Source organism: Protopterus annectens, chromosome 2.part1 (genome assembly GCF_019279795.1).
Source record: "Protopterus annectens isolate FY-2018-M chromosome 2.part1, PAN1.0, whole genome shotgun sequence".
Taxonomy (NCBI): domain Eukaryota; kingdom Metazoa; phylum Chordata; order Ceratodontiformes; family Protopteridae; genus Protopterus; species Protopterus annectens.
Window position 1 is genome coordinate 1,475,986,215 of NC_056729.1, and position 17,500 is coordinate 1,476,003,714.

The following is a 17,500-nucleotide window of genomic DNA, read 5'->3' on the forward strand; positions in this document are numbered from 1 at the left end:
GCTTGACTGTAAATACGGAGAAAAGTAAACTGTTTAAGGTGGAAGCAAAGTACTTAGGGTACCTTCAAACAAAGAGGGATGATAAGACCACAATTAGAAAAAAAATAAAGGCCACAAAAAATATCTGTACCCTCCATTAAAAGACAGAAGAAGACTTATCTTGGACTAGCTGATTACTGCAGAAAGTTTGTGCCTAGTTTTATAACAACTGCTTATCCTTTAACAAAACTCACAAGAGGGAAAGCACCTGTAAGTGTACAATGGTTTCTTTTTTTTTTAAAACACTTTTATTAAATTATGACTTAAGACATAGGCAACCAGAAAAGAAAACAAACCATATTAACATTTTTCCACTTGCATGCATTATATATCCTATATAACTTTTCTATAACTATCATCAATGCAATATTGTATAAGTTGATGAATTCCTGCCTTCTCTTAAAACTCACTCCTCCTCCTAACCATTATTCTGCATATATTGTTCCACTAATTTCCATATATTTCTGTGTAATTTGCTACTTCCCTTTTCTAAAGATCCATTTTCTAGTGCTTTTACTTTTTTATAACATTCAATACTTCAAATCCCTGTCACTGAGCATCCTCCCGAGGTAGCATGCTCACCAATTCTACCTGATTTCCCAGCTGTAACTCAGCTTGCAACAACAGATACTGTGACCATTTCAATGATCAGATCTCACTTAAATCTAAAAGGAACTCAATCCTCCTTCAGTAATAAAGTACGTTGTAAGACAAGGTTTACAAAACAAGAATAAACATATTTGTGTATTACTTTTTTGGGAGAGCACACGACCATGGATGCCAGATACCCAATTCCCATTCTTGCTAATTATTTCCATGCCCCTTAACTTCCACATAAAGACACCCCTGACTCTCTTACAGGCATTTCTATATGCCCAAGCTGTTTTACTGCCCGATATATATTTCTCATAAATTTATTTCCCAATATATCTGAAAAAATTCTGAGCTTCATACTAAATATAATTATCAGCTAAACTTTGCATATTACCTGTTTACAGTCATTACTCCTCTAATTTTACACAGAAAGGGTGATAGTTTTTTTTTTCTCACAGCCTGCATGCTGGACACTTGCACTAACCTGCACGCTGGAAACTCATGCTAAACTGCTCCATTCGCCCTTGCTACACTCGTGCTCACTCCACTCCCCTACCCCTACTCCCATTACCACCCACCCCCATATCACCTACATTTATACTTACCTTAACCACTCCCCACACGGTAAACCCACCAATCAGCAGATACATCCCTTAATTACTCATCAACAAAATCTTATGCCTAATTCCTTTCAATACCAGTCCTGCCTACCTCATTATCTTAGCAATATAATAATACTATCTATCACTTACCAACCTTTCACTTCACACACATACCTAACTGTCACAACACTTCAATAACAAGTTGCTTTTTCATCTACAAATTATCCTTACAAACTTTTCCAATAACAAAAAGCTGTCCCTGAATAACTTATATGCATCATTATGCCCCTTCAATATGGTATACTATTCTCATCCGCCACCCATCTCACATCATATCACTTCCAAGTAACAACACCCCAAGCCAACCATAAAAGTACATACACCAACTCCCACAAAACTCAAATTACTCACCTGAAAATATCACCAGCTATTTTCAACATTACTCTGTCATTGATCAAGTTAATCACAAAATATCCCTACTTAGAAAACCACCAAAAAACTTCTCACTTAGATACCATAAACACATATCCAATTCCATTAACGCACTAATAAATACAGCTAACAAACTCATAATAAGTGGTAACACACATCCCAACCAAGGTCCTAACTACTCTCCATCAACCCTCCCGCAAATACAAAGTATATTTAACCTACCTCACAAAAGAAGTGATTTGCTGTTTCTGAACTTAAATCTCAGAAGTACTGTAAACAAGGCTCATGAGATCTATGTTTCCCACTCCCTATACCCCACAGACATAGCCATTTTAACAGAGACTTTGCTGAAGCCACATATTACAGACAATGCAATAAGCCCCCAGGATATAACATACTAAGGGCAGATAGAAAGTTAAAAAGGGGAGGAGGTCAAGTCATACTAACCAAAAATAATCTCAAACTACAGCAATTAAATGGCAAAATAACAACACCCAATGATGTTGAGATACTATCAACCTAGCTACAAATTAACCCTAACAAGTATGTGTGTGTCTTCTTTCAGCTTTTCCCAGTTAGGGGTAGCCACAGCGGAACTCCGGTCTGCTAATGATCGTCAGTGGATTTTTACAGTGCCAAGTTGCCAGCCCGACGCCCAACCTTCAAAGAAGGCACACCCATTCACGCATGCACCTACTTGCACGTCAGGAGGACATGCAGACTCCACACAGAAGGCGCTCCAGCCGAGAATCGAATGGGAGAATGTTTTGCTGTGAGGCAACAACGCTAACCGCTTCACCACAGCGGCCCTTGCCATTATAGCCATATATATTCCACCAAGCAAAAATGTATCCACTGTTGAACAGATCCTCCAGTGTATTTCAAATTTCATTAAACCAACATCATGGATGACTTCAATTCCGAATGGTCAACCTATAACTCACAAAATTCCAGTAACCATATCAACCTCTATGGCTTTACACAAATTATCCACAGTTTTACCAGAATTGATAAAACCTCAAATAGGCATTCTATTCTAGGCCAGTCCCAAACAAACAAACCCTCCCTCCATCTAAATGCTGGCTGTCTACCGGTCAGTCTCAGTGAACACTTACCTACCTATCTGTTTAGACAAAATATCAACCCTACTAAATATACTATCTTTTGTCAAATCCAACACAAGAAAAATTTTGACCCCCCCCAAGAACTAGTAAACAATCTGAAAAACAATAACTGGACTCCACTTAAGACTTTGCCCTTAGATTCTGCTGTAGAACATGTTAACAGTACTTTCCTTAACATACTTAACAGCATGGCTCCTTCCAAAACAATCCAAGCAAAGGCTAATTATACTCCATGGCTGACTAAAGAAACAAAAAGTCTCCTAAAACTAAGAGACAAGAAATGGGTCTTATAGCATACTAACAAAACTCAACCCAACCATTTAGCATATCAACAAATTAGGAATAAAGCCAAACACCTGATCAAAACTAGATAAACAAAACTATTACACTAATATACAAAAAAAAAATCAACAAAATCCACAAAAATTTTGGACCACAATCAAATAAATTCTCTGCCCTGGACACACCACAACTCCCACTCCCAATATAACAAACAGTTCAGAGAACAGAGCTGAAAACTTCAATAAATATTTTACCAAAAGTATTCTATCCCTAACCAAAAAAATCAACACTCTCAAGAGTTCTTACGCAAGCCATCCAGTAATAACAATAACACTTTCCCATCCCAACCCATCTCTACCAAAATCATAGAAAAACTTATAAGAAAACTAAAACCTACCACTACTGCTGTTGATAACCTGCCAAATGAATTTCTAAAAATAGCAGCCGAAGGAATATCCTACCCCGTATCAATACTGATTAATCAGTCTACCGCAGAACAATATGTCCCATCAATCTGGAAAATCTCACACATAATCCCTCTCCACAAAGGGGGACAATCCAATGAGATTACTAATTATAGACTCCTTGCCATACTATCCCCACTATCAAAACTTTTAGAAAGATGCATTCATTTTCAACTTCTCCACTACCTCACAACCAATAACCTACTAGCCAAATCCCAACATGGTTTCAGACCCTATCATAGCACCATTACTGCAATTCTCAGCTTTACCAATACCATAAACCATTACAGAAATGAAGGAAAAATAGTTTTCTCACTATTTCTCAATATGTCCAAAGCCTTCAACACAGTTTCCCATTCCAAGTTAATGACCATGCTCACTAACCTTAACCTCAGCCCTTCTGCTCTCTCCCCTGGTTCCAAAGTTATCTAACAAACTGTCAGCAAGCAGTAAGGTGGCTACAAGACCTCTTCGCCCTAAGCCCAGTCACACTTGGTGTCACACAAGGCTCCATACTCTGCCCGATTATTTCCAGCATCTTTACTAATGACCTCATTACTGTCTGCCAACTAGCTTCAGCAATCCAATATGCTGACAATTACAGGACATAACTCAAAAATCCTTCATTGAGATTGAATCATGGCTAGCTAACTCACAACTCATACTTAACCCCAACAAAACCAAACTCATGATCTTTCAAACCACCAGAACCACAGACCCCCCCCCACATATTCTCTACATCACTGCTTCAGAGTATACAATAATAACCCCAGAACCACAAACCAAACTACTAGGAGTTCTAATCAACAATAAACTGAAATTTCATTTACATATATCACTAACAATTAATAAAATACATAAAAATCCGGGAACTCTATAGAGAAATAAAAACTTTCTAACAGACAGTTCTAGCCTAGCTATAGCCAGAACACATCACCTATCAACGCTCCTCTCTGCCTCTTTCATTCTTAACAACCTGAAGAAGACAGACCTACTCAAATTAGAAACATACACCACAGACTCTTCACATAGGGCACACCACTGCCTCCCCCTAAGAAAACTATCTTGGCTAGAACTCCCACACCTCCTGACATACAACCAGTTAACCATAGGATCATAGGAAGTTACTAGGCTATTGGCCCCGAGGCCCTTACAAGCCTAGCCAAGAAATTAGCACATGTTCTGACAAGTCAGCACCCGATGCCCCTGTCCAGCCACGACACAAGTGGAATCCCAGGGGTGTAATTTCTGTTCCCCATCCAGTTATCCAGAATGCACTTAAAAATGAATAATGAGTTACTCTGCATGACATGGAGAGGGAGTCTATTCCATATAAGGGGGAGTCTTTGGGACACAAATCTGTCCTGCCAACAAGTCCTATTGATGTCACAGACCAGGTTGAGGTCGCATGTGCGGGTTACTCAAGTGGAGCTTGACTTGCGGATATGCAGCAGTCCCATCAAGGCAGGGTCTGATATTGCTTTGTATGCCAGAGGTCACCTCTGAGGAGTCTGTATGAGACTAAGTAGATGGGCAGGGTTTTTAACCTGTCTGTGTAGGTAGATGTTTGAGGCCCTGGATTGTCCTGTGGTCTCTCCAGCTGCTTCATGTGCTTTGTGAGGTACATGCTGAAATGGGCAATGTACTCAATAATGGGTCCTATATAGAATACAGGCATGTTATGACCTCCTTTGCCCCTAGATGAGATACCCTTCCTAATGAGGTGAGCCATGTAAAAAGCTTTCCATAGAACAGAGGCAATATGGTAGTCAAAAGTCAGTTTGCTATCAACCTGGGTGCCCAAGTCCCTCACAACTGATTGCGTGTTTAGGACCTTGTTATTAATGTGATAATCTGTGGGGATGTCACTCGCCCCAATAAGGATGATGATGATGCATCCCTGGTTTGGCACCTATGTCTCTAATGCAAACAGGTAACCTGTAAATGGTTCATCTCCCAGGCCCATGCTTACATTTATCAAGGGTATCAGAACTTATCAGAGATTTGGGCTGCATGGCTAGGCTTAAAAAGGTTGTTAGCCTAATAAACACCTATGAACCTATTCAGTTTGAGGCCATGTTTCTGGCACCAGTCATTTGTTTGGGTGAGACCCTCTTGAAGGATGTCCACATCACTAGGGGAAGTGAAGACAGCACCCAGCTTGCAGTCATCTGCAAACTTGGTCAGCCGTAGCACACTGGTTTTGGCCTTCACCTCGGAAAAGTATACCCCAAACAACAGAGGCTCTAAGACCAATCCCTGAGGTATGCTGCTCATTACGGGTCTACTGCTTGATGTGGCTTCCTCTATTTTGATGAGATGAGTTATATCAGTGAGCCAGTTTGCTACCCATCTGGTAACATATGGATTGATGCCTAACTGAGTTTATCTATTATAACTGGGGGAATAGTATCGAAGAATTTGGCCAGGTCAAGGTATGTGGTGTGCACTGTCTTCCCCTCGTCCATGGGTTTGGCAACTGTCTCAAAGAAGCAATCAAATTTAACAGGCATGACCTCCCCTTGACGAAACCAAACTGTGTGGGATCAAGTATTTTGAGGTTGCCAATGTCCTTGTTAATAAGGTCCATGATAATCCATTCCATGACCTTGCAGATCAGGCTAGTTAGGCTGATAGGTCTATAATTTCCTGGATCGGTGGACCCTCCACCTTTGTGCAAAGGGATGACAGTGGCTGTCCTTCACTCGGCTAGGATGAAGCCAGTACTCAGGCTTTGGTTGAATAGGGTGCCTAATGCTGCTGCAAGTTCCTGCCCGAGTTCACATAGGATGCAGCCTGGGATATTATCGGGTCCCTTGGAGGCTGTATTTTTTGCCTTTGAGAGGGCAGTGATGACTTGCTTCCTAGAGGTAAGGGGAGGGGGGCAGATGCTGGGGTTGTCCTGGTTTACTGATGGGGGGGGACAGAGGGGTGAAGTTTTCGCTGAACCTGTCTGCCAGCAGGTTGGCTATATCTATGGTGTTTGTGCATGTGGTGTCCTTGAACACCAGTTCTGAGCAGATCTGAGTGCTTCGAGATTGCAGACATATGTGAAGAAGGCCTTATGATCGTCTTTAGTAGATGTGGCCAGTTTGGACTTGTAGTTTGCTTTGGAGGATTTCACTAGTGCTCTTATTTGCTTATTCAGACTAAGGAGAGATCGCTTCCAATTAGGCACCTTCTCCTTCTTGGTCCTGAACAGCAATTTTTTCCTTTTATTATAGAGTTTATTTATTGCAGATATCTACCAGACAAGGTTACTCTTCATTGAGGAGGATGATTTTTGTCCTTTCAGGTATTCCTCATTCCATGTGGCTATATAAATACTCGTATAGTACTTTGGTGTAAGTTTGGACATTTGTGCCAGTTCCTACGGAAGGGGAGGGGGCTGCAAAGCTGTTTATACCTTTCCTCAGGAGGTTGTAATCAGCTTTGGAGAAGCTTTTCTGCTTAACCCTAGCTAAGGGGTGGCTGTAGGAGAGAGTGACTTTGAATGCGACCACTTAGTGATTGGATCTTATCAGGGAAGATGACACTGTGGGGATGCTGCAGTGGTTACTCATGTTAGTTAATACCACATCCAAGATATTATCATCTCTTGTGGGTGTGTCGACCAGCTAGTCCAATGCATTTGCATTGATAAAATCAAGGAATCTCTGGGCATTTGTGTTTTGGCATGAATAGTTCTTCCAATCTATGGCTGGATAGTTAAAGTCACCCAGGATCAGGGTAAAAGGTTGAATCTTGATAAATTTGAAGAGGTTCAGATATGTGGATTGGGCATCTTGAGTCAAAGTTGGGGTCCTGTAGCTAGCTACGATTTGAATAGGGGTCTTGTCAATGGTTAACTGTACATGGAGTGTCTCCTGTGTGTTATTCTGTTTGACCAGCCTGAAGTTGTGTATGTCATTAATATATGTTGAAACTCCACCTCCTTTTGCTCTGCTGCCCATGGTTTGGGGTCTCAATGTATAATAGGATGAGTAACTTGGTATGGCCGGGGTGCTGTCTGCAGCTTTGAGCCAGGTTTATGTGACTGCACAACTGACAGCATCTTCCAGGGTTAAGAATGCTTGCAATGAGTGCAGTTTCATGTTTAGACTCCTAGCGTTTAGCAGCATGACCTTTAATTTGCGTTTTGATGAAATGTTCATGTTGGTAGACTTGACCTCATGGCATTGCCTAAAAAAAGCACTATGTGGGAGGAAAGTGCCTTTGGCAGAAGCCTGAAACCCAGGGGAGACAGATGCAGGCCATCTCTGGCGAAGCATCATGGTTTGTCGAGCATGTTTTCCCAGGCTGTCAGGTACTGGATACCCTTGGAATGACACCAGAAACTAAGCCAGTTGTTAAAGTCAATCATTTTCTGTTTGTATTGAGGCATCATTCTGGGTGACGGTAGAATGCTGCTTAAGGCTAGGGACATACCTGCCTGGGACACACATTTAGTGAGCTTGATCACATCCCTCTTAATATAGTCCAGGGAGGTACATCTCAAGTCATTCACGCCAACATGGACTATGACAGAGTCATAACAGTACCTGTTGTTGATAGACTTGAGTACATGTGTGATAAGGTGGATTCTGATACCTGACAAACAACTAATTGTGACTTTCTTCTTATCCAGCCTAGTGAGGGGCACATCTACGTGTCTCACAATGGAGTCTGCTATGACTATGTTGGGTTTATGGTTAGGTCTTAGTGGGTGTGAGACATGGGTGTGTGAATTTTGTGTGGTGTGTAGTTTAGTGGGCTGTGGAATTTGCATGTGTTTTTGCTTTGAAGGTCTCTTTTGTTTTGGTATGATTTTGTTAAGTACCTCCCCATATGTGGGTGTGTACTGTGTAGGCGTAGGTGGTGTATGAGGTGTGGTGTTTGTGTTGACATCCTTCTCATTGCCAGATACACTGGCTTGTGAGGGAGAAAGTATAGACTCTAGGTTCTTAATGTAAATACATCTCTCACAAATTGTGTTCCTAGGTGGTAGTAGTAGAGAGTTGTCCTTGTACATGAGGCAGTTGCTACACTATCTCACGATGCCCACATCAACCAGACTGGTAGGAGAAACCGTAAGAAATTGTCCATCCATATTTGTCAGAATCTGAGAGAAAGAAGTCAGAGAGAGCTAAGGATGTAAAGGGTGGAAGGTCTAAGATGAGTACTACTAGATGATCACACAAGTGATATTAAGGGAAAATGTGTAGCTGGAATACCTTGCAATAGGTTAGAAATAGTGCAGCTGCAGTGCACAATGCTCAAACAAGCTCAAACCAGCTCAAACAAGGGAATTAAATTCTACAAAAAAATAGAAGATTCTAGTAACAGAAATCTAGCCAATATTGTTAGCCCCTGCTCTCTTTACCAATCAGCTTGTGTCAGACAAGGTCCAGGCAGCCCTGCTACTCTCACTAGCAGAGAAGATAGGCTCCTACCAACTCAGGATGGCTGTCAGAAACACAGAAGGCAAAAACAAACAGCTCTGGATGCAGCAAACCTGTAGCCAAACTATGCTTGTTTGAACCAGGTTCATACACTACTCAGTCACCCAGATAAACTCCCTACTCTCTTAAATACAATTCAACCTTATTCCAACAAACATATGCTTCTATCCAAAAATAAATCATTATTAGAAATCACCAAATCTACCAACACTGCAGGGGACTCTCTATATTCAAGCCATGTTGCAAAAATCTGGAATACACTTCCTCACTCTATTGGAACCACTAGCAACTTAACTCAATTAAAAAAAAAACAAAGCAGACATTATTTAGCAGACTCCTGGCTATGGTCATGTAATACTCCAGACAACACTGAATGGCAATGATCTCATTCCCCTTACTCAAAATAACTATCATACATATATGCCACTATATTACTTGTTCATCCTTCTTACCATCATTCCACACATCTAGTGCCCGTCTCTCCCTTATCTCTATTTCACATCAAAGCTCCTCTCTTCCACTACTTTTCTCATTCAGTGTCCCTTCTCTTCCTCCATCCTATCTGTCTCACCTCTACTTTACCTCATCTTCACCTCCTCTACTTTAATTTCATTAACATTAAAATGAGTGTAATGTAATTCTTGCTTTTAATTGTAAATAGGCATTTATAGGAATAGCTAACATTATACTGTAATGCATATCATGTGTAACAAGTTCCTCTGAACAACTCCTTATCTAATACTGAATAACTATACTGTTATACCATATAAAACTCAGCCAATTACATCCAATTCTTGTCATACATACATTTTTGAAATTATATGATTCTTGTCATGTTTTTTCTACCATTGTATAAAAATCTCACTGTGCATGTTCTTATGAGTTGTTGATATGCTGGAACTTTTCTCCCCGGGCCTCCTCTGAAAATGGGCCCTGCCCAGTCAAACATTCCTGGTAAACAAATATAAAATAAATAAATAAAGTACAGTTGGTTAAGACTCTGATTTCCATTTTTTTGGGGCAATTGCTTTTTTGTAATCAACAGAATTAACTTAATAAGGCCTTACTATGTCTAGGCATTTCAGATGCTGAGTACTATGTCAAAAGAATCATTTCCTTAGTTACAGCTATTTGCTCACCCAATATTTCTAATAGAGTACTTTGTACAGAATATTTAAAATCTGCCTACTCATTACACTCCCAAAACATATGTTCTGAGTTGCCTCTTTCTTCCCCATCACATCTTCAACAATTACTACCTGAGAAAAAATTATTTGAAGTCTGCTTGGGGTATACAGATAACTATACAAACACTTTAAAACAAAGATGTTAAACCTTCTTGAGTTTGTTGCATACTAGGGAGCCATACATATGTCCTCTCATTGTTCTCTCAAACAGTTTTTCCAGTCTCTTCTCCCCAATCTTTTCTAACCTCCTCTATTTTATTCTTAAATTTATCGTGCAATATTTTATATGCCCTACCAATTATCCTTTTTTTAGCAGCAGCTTCCATTCTAGATTCAGTTAATAACTCTAGCAGAGCATGTCTTTCACTCAGGACTCCCTATCCCTTTCTCTTTGCTTTTACTCTGATATTTTCCAAGGTAGGGAAGGCAGTCTCTAGTCTGCAGTCCAAATGTCTTCTTGGCCTCATCCCACTACATTACATTTCCCACTCTGGTTATTTGCTCTCAATATCATGGTTCCTTTGCCAATTTTCTTGAGGAAATTCCAGCCCCATTTGTTTATTTTCTGTACCCCCTACTTGCAGTCATCCCTAATCACAAAATCTCCTTTCTCCACTCTCATGTTAGCTTAGCTCTTAGAATACATTCTGCTACTTTATGAATAAAAAGTTCTGTATAGTTAATCTTCTTTTGTAACTACATCCAAAATCCCACTTTCTCTTTTTGTTTTGAATGTCCACCTGCTTCATCACTATCCTCTTCCATTTTGAATTAAAACATTCTGCTTGTGTTATGTATATCAGCCTTATTCAAGTAGCTCTAAAATATCCTTTCAAATCAGGTAAGCGTTCTATTGGAAAAATCAACTTATCCCAATTAACTCTTGCCCTCTTCCTTAACAGATACATTCCTTCAACTATTTATTATTGTCCACAACTTCTCTGCTGGTTGATAAAGATATAACTGACCAGTATATAAAACTAAAGGGACTAAAAACATTTTCATTGCTAGTATCTTACTATCCATATCCATAAACAAGAACTTCCAGTTTCTCAGTATGTGTATTATCTTTTGTTTGGTCTCTTTCCACTCATCTTTAGCTGCCATAACAGAAGCCTTATTAATCGATATTCCTAAATACTTAACCTTATTGTATTCCTATACAGATGGGTATTGCTGAACCAATCCGTGTGTGGGTACATAATTTACAGCAGTTGCCTTTGTTTTATCTTCAATAACTGCACATCTCAAAAAGATTGAAAATGTCTCAAAATGTTCCACAACACTCGGATGTTGTCTTCTGAATTTCTCATCTGTAAAACAATATCATCTGCAAATAAAGTCAACTTTTATTGATTACCATACTAATTATACCCTTCCATTTCTGAGTACCTTATTTTTTTTTTACCAATGGCTGTAAATAGTAAAGAGCAAAGGGAAAGAAGATACCCTTGCCTCGTCCCTCTGTTCAAATACAACTTATCAGAGTAGAACCCTCCCACTTTAATTCTTGCATCCAGTCTTTCACATACCCTTCTAATTAACCTTATAATTTTACCAGGGAATGCAAATGCTTCCATTGCCATACTCTTAAAATCCCAGCTTACTCTATCGAATGGTTTCTCTGCATCAAGATCTACCACCAACGGTGGTATTTTCTTACATTCTGCTTCCCTCTTGATCACTATTCTTCTACTAATGTTGTCAAATGTTTGCCTCCCCTCCACAAAACCACACTGATCCGTTATCTATCAGTTTTGGCAACACATTTGCTATTCTTTTAGCTAGTATAGACATAAACACTGCATAATCATAGTTTAAAATTGAAACGGGTCTATAGGAAACTGGGTCTGATGGGTCTTTACCACCTTAAGGAAAAACAGCCACCACAGCTATCTTCCAAGATGTAGGTGTTTTCCCTCCTTTAAAAAAACTGTTAAACAAAATCTTCCAGATCTTTATCACTTTCTTCTGTCCTAACTTCCAAAATTCCACAGAAATATCATCTGCCCCTACAGACTTTCCTGAAGATTGATTATACATCACAATTTTTATCTCGTATCTTCCTGTCTTAACTGTTAGTTGTTGAGACTCATCGACCTCCAACTCTGTCATAATTAAATCTTCCATAAATATTTACATTTGTGCTCTTTCTTGATTTCCACATTTACCCGTTTTATACGAATTTTCAAAAAATTTTGGAAAATCTCTAGTACTTCTATAGGATCTCTGGTTATTTTTCTTGTTCTTAGTTCCTTAAGTCCAGTGACAACCCTTTCTACTTTCTGTTGCCTAAGTCATTGTGGTACAGATATTTGTGCTCTGGAATTATTATCAAAAAATATTTGCTTAACAGCAGTTTTTCTGCATTTATGAATATTATCTAGATATTAACTTATTTTTTCCTTTAAGACTCTGCATTTGCAACTTTTCTTGTTCTGTGAAATTCCCCTTGTTCTGCAATATTTTAACCTTTGTCAGTTCTCATAAGTAATTTCTATTACTTCCTAACCATACCTCATTTTCCCTACCCTATTTTTTAACTTCACTTTCATTTTATCCCACTCACTAGCTATAACTTCTCAAGAAATTTCTATCTTCCCTAATAACTCCCGAATAATTTCCACTACCCATTCCTTAAATTCCTCTTTTTCACAGGTAGGTGAGAAACCTCCAGTGTTTCATTTTTATGTCATTACCTTGCATTTTTATCTTAGCTTTTATTGGTGCATGATCTGAAATAGTTATTGGATGTGTATTGATGCTTTCAATATAATTTAAATTTAACTAGCCCAGTTAGTATGAATATGGTAATATGTAAATTCTGTTCCTACTATTGAATTCACATCTTCCATACCAAACATTTTTATAAATTTGTTCAGAAATCTATTCTTTTTGTAACATTTTTCCTTCTAGGTCCCCCTGATACATCCTCACTGCTGTAAATCAAATTCCAGTCCCCATTTATAAGTAACATTCTATGCTGAAAGCTAATTATTCCTTCCCAAAATTTTTAAAGCTCCATAACACCAGTTTTTGGTGGAATACAAATACATAATCACACAAGGAATGCTGAGAACAAATCACTTTATAACGCAAAGCTTTCGGGTATGAACCCTTTCTCAATACTAAATACATACATATACACAAAGCAACTGCTTTTATACATGCGTTATAAAGTGATTTGTTCTCAGCATTCCTTGTGTGATTTTGGATCTTTTTGCAGTTTGTTTTTCTACCATTAGTATTACTCTGCTGGACTGTTGAGTAACTATATTTGGTAGCCTTTCTTGCAGCCTGTTACCTTTTATTGGAAATATGGAATCTACACATTCGATTCTCACAAGAAGTTTCCTTTTTTGATTTTGTTCCTGTTATGGCTCCTGAAAATGGAACACAGGTTACTTTGGACAATCCTTCTAAAGGTGACATTGATACTTTTAACTACAAAATTACATTGCTTGAACGTAAAGTTGGTTCATATAAGCGTTTTCAGTGGCAGAGGTTTAGCTTCTCTGCATACCTTAAAATGGGGATAGTCCCCCGTGGACTAAGAATATTGAAAATGCCATCTTATGGGAATGTGTACCCTGAACTCCTCAAAAGGTGGCAGCAAATGAATTTGAAACTAAGCTTAGACTATATGTCACTAATGAATGAGTATTTTATGTCTGTTGAGCAAGATTTAAAGACTGAAATTATCAAATTAGATGAAGAGCTGAAATCACTTGTATGTTTTTCAGAGATGTTACCTAAATATAACCATCTATTCATTAAATTTCGTGAATTAGATGACAAGCTTGAACTAGTTAAGAAAAGAAAACTTTCTCGAGACATTAATGATTTCAGAGTGGGCCATATCTTCTCTTGGCCCAGGAATGACCCAAGAGAATCAACTATGGTAACATCTAACAAAAATCACAATGCAAAAACTTTTGCTGGTACTTCTATTAGGGCGCTAGATGTATTTCAGCCCCTTGATTCAAATTTGACTGTTGGCGCCAATTCTATACAAACAGACACTGTCACTTCAACTCCTTCTGAGTCTGTAACCATTGCCTCTTCTAGTAGCGTTAACACTGACGCTGTAATGACGTCCGCTATGGACACCTCATCAACTGCTGCCTTGAACCTGGTATCGGATGTGCAGCATGCTAGTAAAAAAACGCATCAGTCGACTTTAAACTTCACAGAGAAGCAGTTTCAGTTAGAGAAACCGGAACGTGTGCAGGACTCTTTAAACAAGAGGGAACCATTATCGATGAAGCAATAGACTTCCTCAATGAAACGCAAGTACGACAGTCCATTGAGACAGGGCAAGAATGCCCGCAAGTAGTGAGAGGTATTCTTAACCTCTCATCCTTTGTTTTGAGTGATTCTCATGTGTCCCTTCTTTCAAAAGGACTGAGTTTCATACCTATGACTAATTTAGATTTAGTTGATATTATTACCGACTTGAAAATGTTTGTGAGAAATTTAAATTTAAAAATTTTGTTTAATGTTAGTACTGCTCCTAATAACATTCCTAGAAAACGTAGTGTTTTTATACCTGTGAATACACCTATTACTACTGCCTTTTGCAATGTCTGTGAAGCTGATTTTAGGCAACAGTTTAATGTCTGTGATAGAAAATTTACTTATAATTTAACCTATGAGCAACATCTTGCCTTGCAGAATCTCAAAAGGAATAGTGAAATCATCATTAAGCAGGCAGATAAGGGTGGAAGTATTGTGATTATGGATAGAGCTTGCTACAATTCATCAATGGATAAGCTAGTAATGGATACTTTGTCCTTTAAAAAAAATTAGTTTTCAGGATGTAAAGAAACATATTACTGACGTTAATTTACATGTTTATGACATGCAATTTAATAATAATATTAGTTTGGAATTATTTAACTTTTTTTCTGTACCCTGTCCATCTATACCTCAGTTATACGGACTTCCGAAAATACATAAGTGTTTGTTAGACCCTCCCATGAGACCCATTGTTTCTGGCAATGGGTGGGTAACCGAACCTGTTTCGGTTTACCTTCAGAAACAATTGTTTCCTTTTTTAGATAAATGTAATTATGTTTTGAAAGATACTGGTGATTTTCTCTTCAAACTTTCAAAGTGGTATTACAGTGAACCATGTAATCTGAATGATTTTCTATTTGTCACCTTAGACATTGTGTCGTTGTTCACTGTTATCCCTAATTCGTATGGCATAGAGTCCATCAGGAAGTTTTTGACTACTGAAAAATCCTTAGTTAGTGAATCTATTCAAAATATATGTCAATTGTTGGACCTAGTACTTAGCCATAATGTTTTCATTTTCAATCAACAACCGTATCTGCAGGTCAACGGGGTCGCCATGGGCACCCCGTACAATACATATGCAAACCTTGTACTGCATCAGTGGGAATTAGACAATTTGCATGATGAAAAAAAAATTTTTTTGACACACGTGTTGTGTTCTATCAACGGTTTGTTGATGATTGTTTTTTAATTTGGAGTGGATCTAGGGACAGCTTAGAAGAATATCTTGTACACCTGAACAACACGACATCATTTTTGAAGTTTAAGTCGACCATTACTAGTAAAGAGGCTTCCTTCCTTGATGTTAACATCTTTTACAAGGATGGATTATTGGGCACTTCTGTTTTTAAGAAGGAGACATATGTGGGTAGATATGTGCATGCGGACAGCATGCATGCCCCGCATGTCTTTCGAGGTGTGATTAAGTCTCAATTTATTCGAGTGAGTAGGCTCAACACAGACAATATTGTCTTTAATGAACAGTTAAATGATACATTTAAGGATTTTGTTGATTGTGGCTATGCATTGTCTATTTTAAATGAGATGAAGAATCAGGTATCTAACAACAGGCATTCATTATATGCCCCATATTTCAGGAATTATAATCTTACGAACCCTGATGTTGTGATAAATCAAGTTGTAAACCCTACTGTGCAAAGATTTAGATATGTGACTGGTTTTGCAAGTAAGGTCTCCCTTGTTAAGCGCACTATCTATAAGTATTGGCCTATTTTAATGGCATCCCCTGAACTTACAAAGGTGTTAGGTGATAAGCCATTCTTTAGCTTTAGGAACATGAAAACCCTCAAAAGTATGCTATGCTATAAAGATTTTCGCCCTCCCTTGAATTTATGCTTTGATAGACCCATCTACTCTACATCTAATTTTGGTACATATGCATGTCTAAACTGCTCCTGTTGTTCGGACTTGATCAGATATGTGGAATCTAATAGTTATGTGCATACGATCACACACCATACATATACATTTTCTGTAAGAGCTACTTGTACCACTACCAATGTGGTGTACATGGCATCATGTTCTGTATGTCCTGCATACTACATTGGTAAGACTACGCGTAGACTTAAGGACAGGATTATTGAACACAAGTCAGAAATCAGGAGGCAGTATACTCAGAATGCCTTGTATAAGCATATTGAGACGTGTGGGGACAGGCATACATTTAGATTTAGAGTTATTGATTTGGTGATTCCCTCACTCAGATGTGGTGATATTAATAATTTTCTTGAAACTAAAGAATATCAATGGATAGTACGGTTGGGAGCTGATAGTCCTCCTGGCCTTAACAGTACAGTAAGCATTAAACCCATTCTTGTTGGATTACAACGTAGGTTGAAATGATATTTTTATCAACCTGTGCACATGAGCATGTTTATACATTGATGTTAATAAGTGCATCTGTTGTGTACATGTATGTGTACACCTATGTTTTAATGTTTTTAGAGTTTGTATTAAACATATAGGTATATATGTATATTTTATATTTTTATAATTAAGCATATATATGTGCTAGATTTAGATTCATATTGCTTTGAAATTTGATCATATATATGCATATGTGTAGCTTCTTTTTTAACAAATGTTTTCTTGCAGTATGTTTCTTTAAATAATTTTTTAAACTGCACATTTAAATAGGTCATGTGACTTTGGCTGCAGTCACATGACTACTAGGCCTGTATAAAAGCAGTTGCTTTGTGTATATGTATGTATTTAGTATTGAGAAAGGGTTCATACCCGAAAGCTTTGCGTTATAAAGTGATTTGTTCTCAGCATTCCTTGTGTGATTTTGGATCTTTTTGCAGTTTGTTTTTCTACCATTAGGAATACAAATACATGCCAGTGTAATCCTCTTCCCTTGTCAGTAGTCTCTTACGACTATACGTCAGTGATGATTTTTTTATTTTTTTTTTATACTTCTTCTATCATTACTGGAGCTCTTCCAGCCATTACTTTAATTAATACATTTTTCTTTCATCCCTGATATTCTGCTGAATATCCATTCTGAAATCCTTT

The 17,500-nt window shown here is 38.2% G+C and overlaps 1 protein-coding gene across 2 annotated transcripts in view; it reads right to left on the reverse strand.

Moving 5' to 3' along the window:
* Window positions 1-17,500, reverse strand: part of CFAP74 (cilia and flagella associated protein 74) — a 3,161,205-nt gene that overhangs the window by 2,597,934 nt on the left and 545,771 nt on the right. The gene's annotated exons all lie outside the window — the stretch shown is intronic.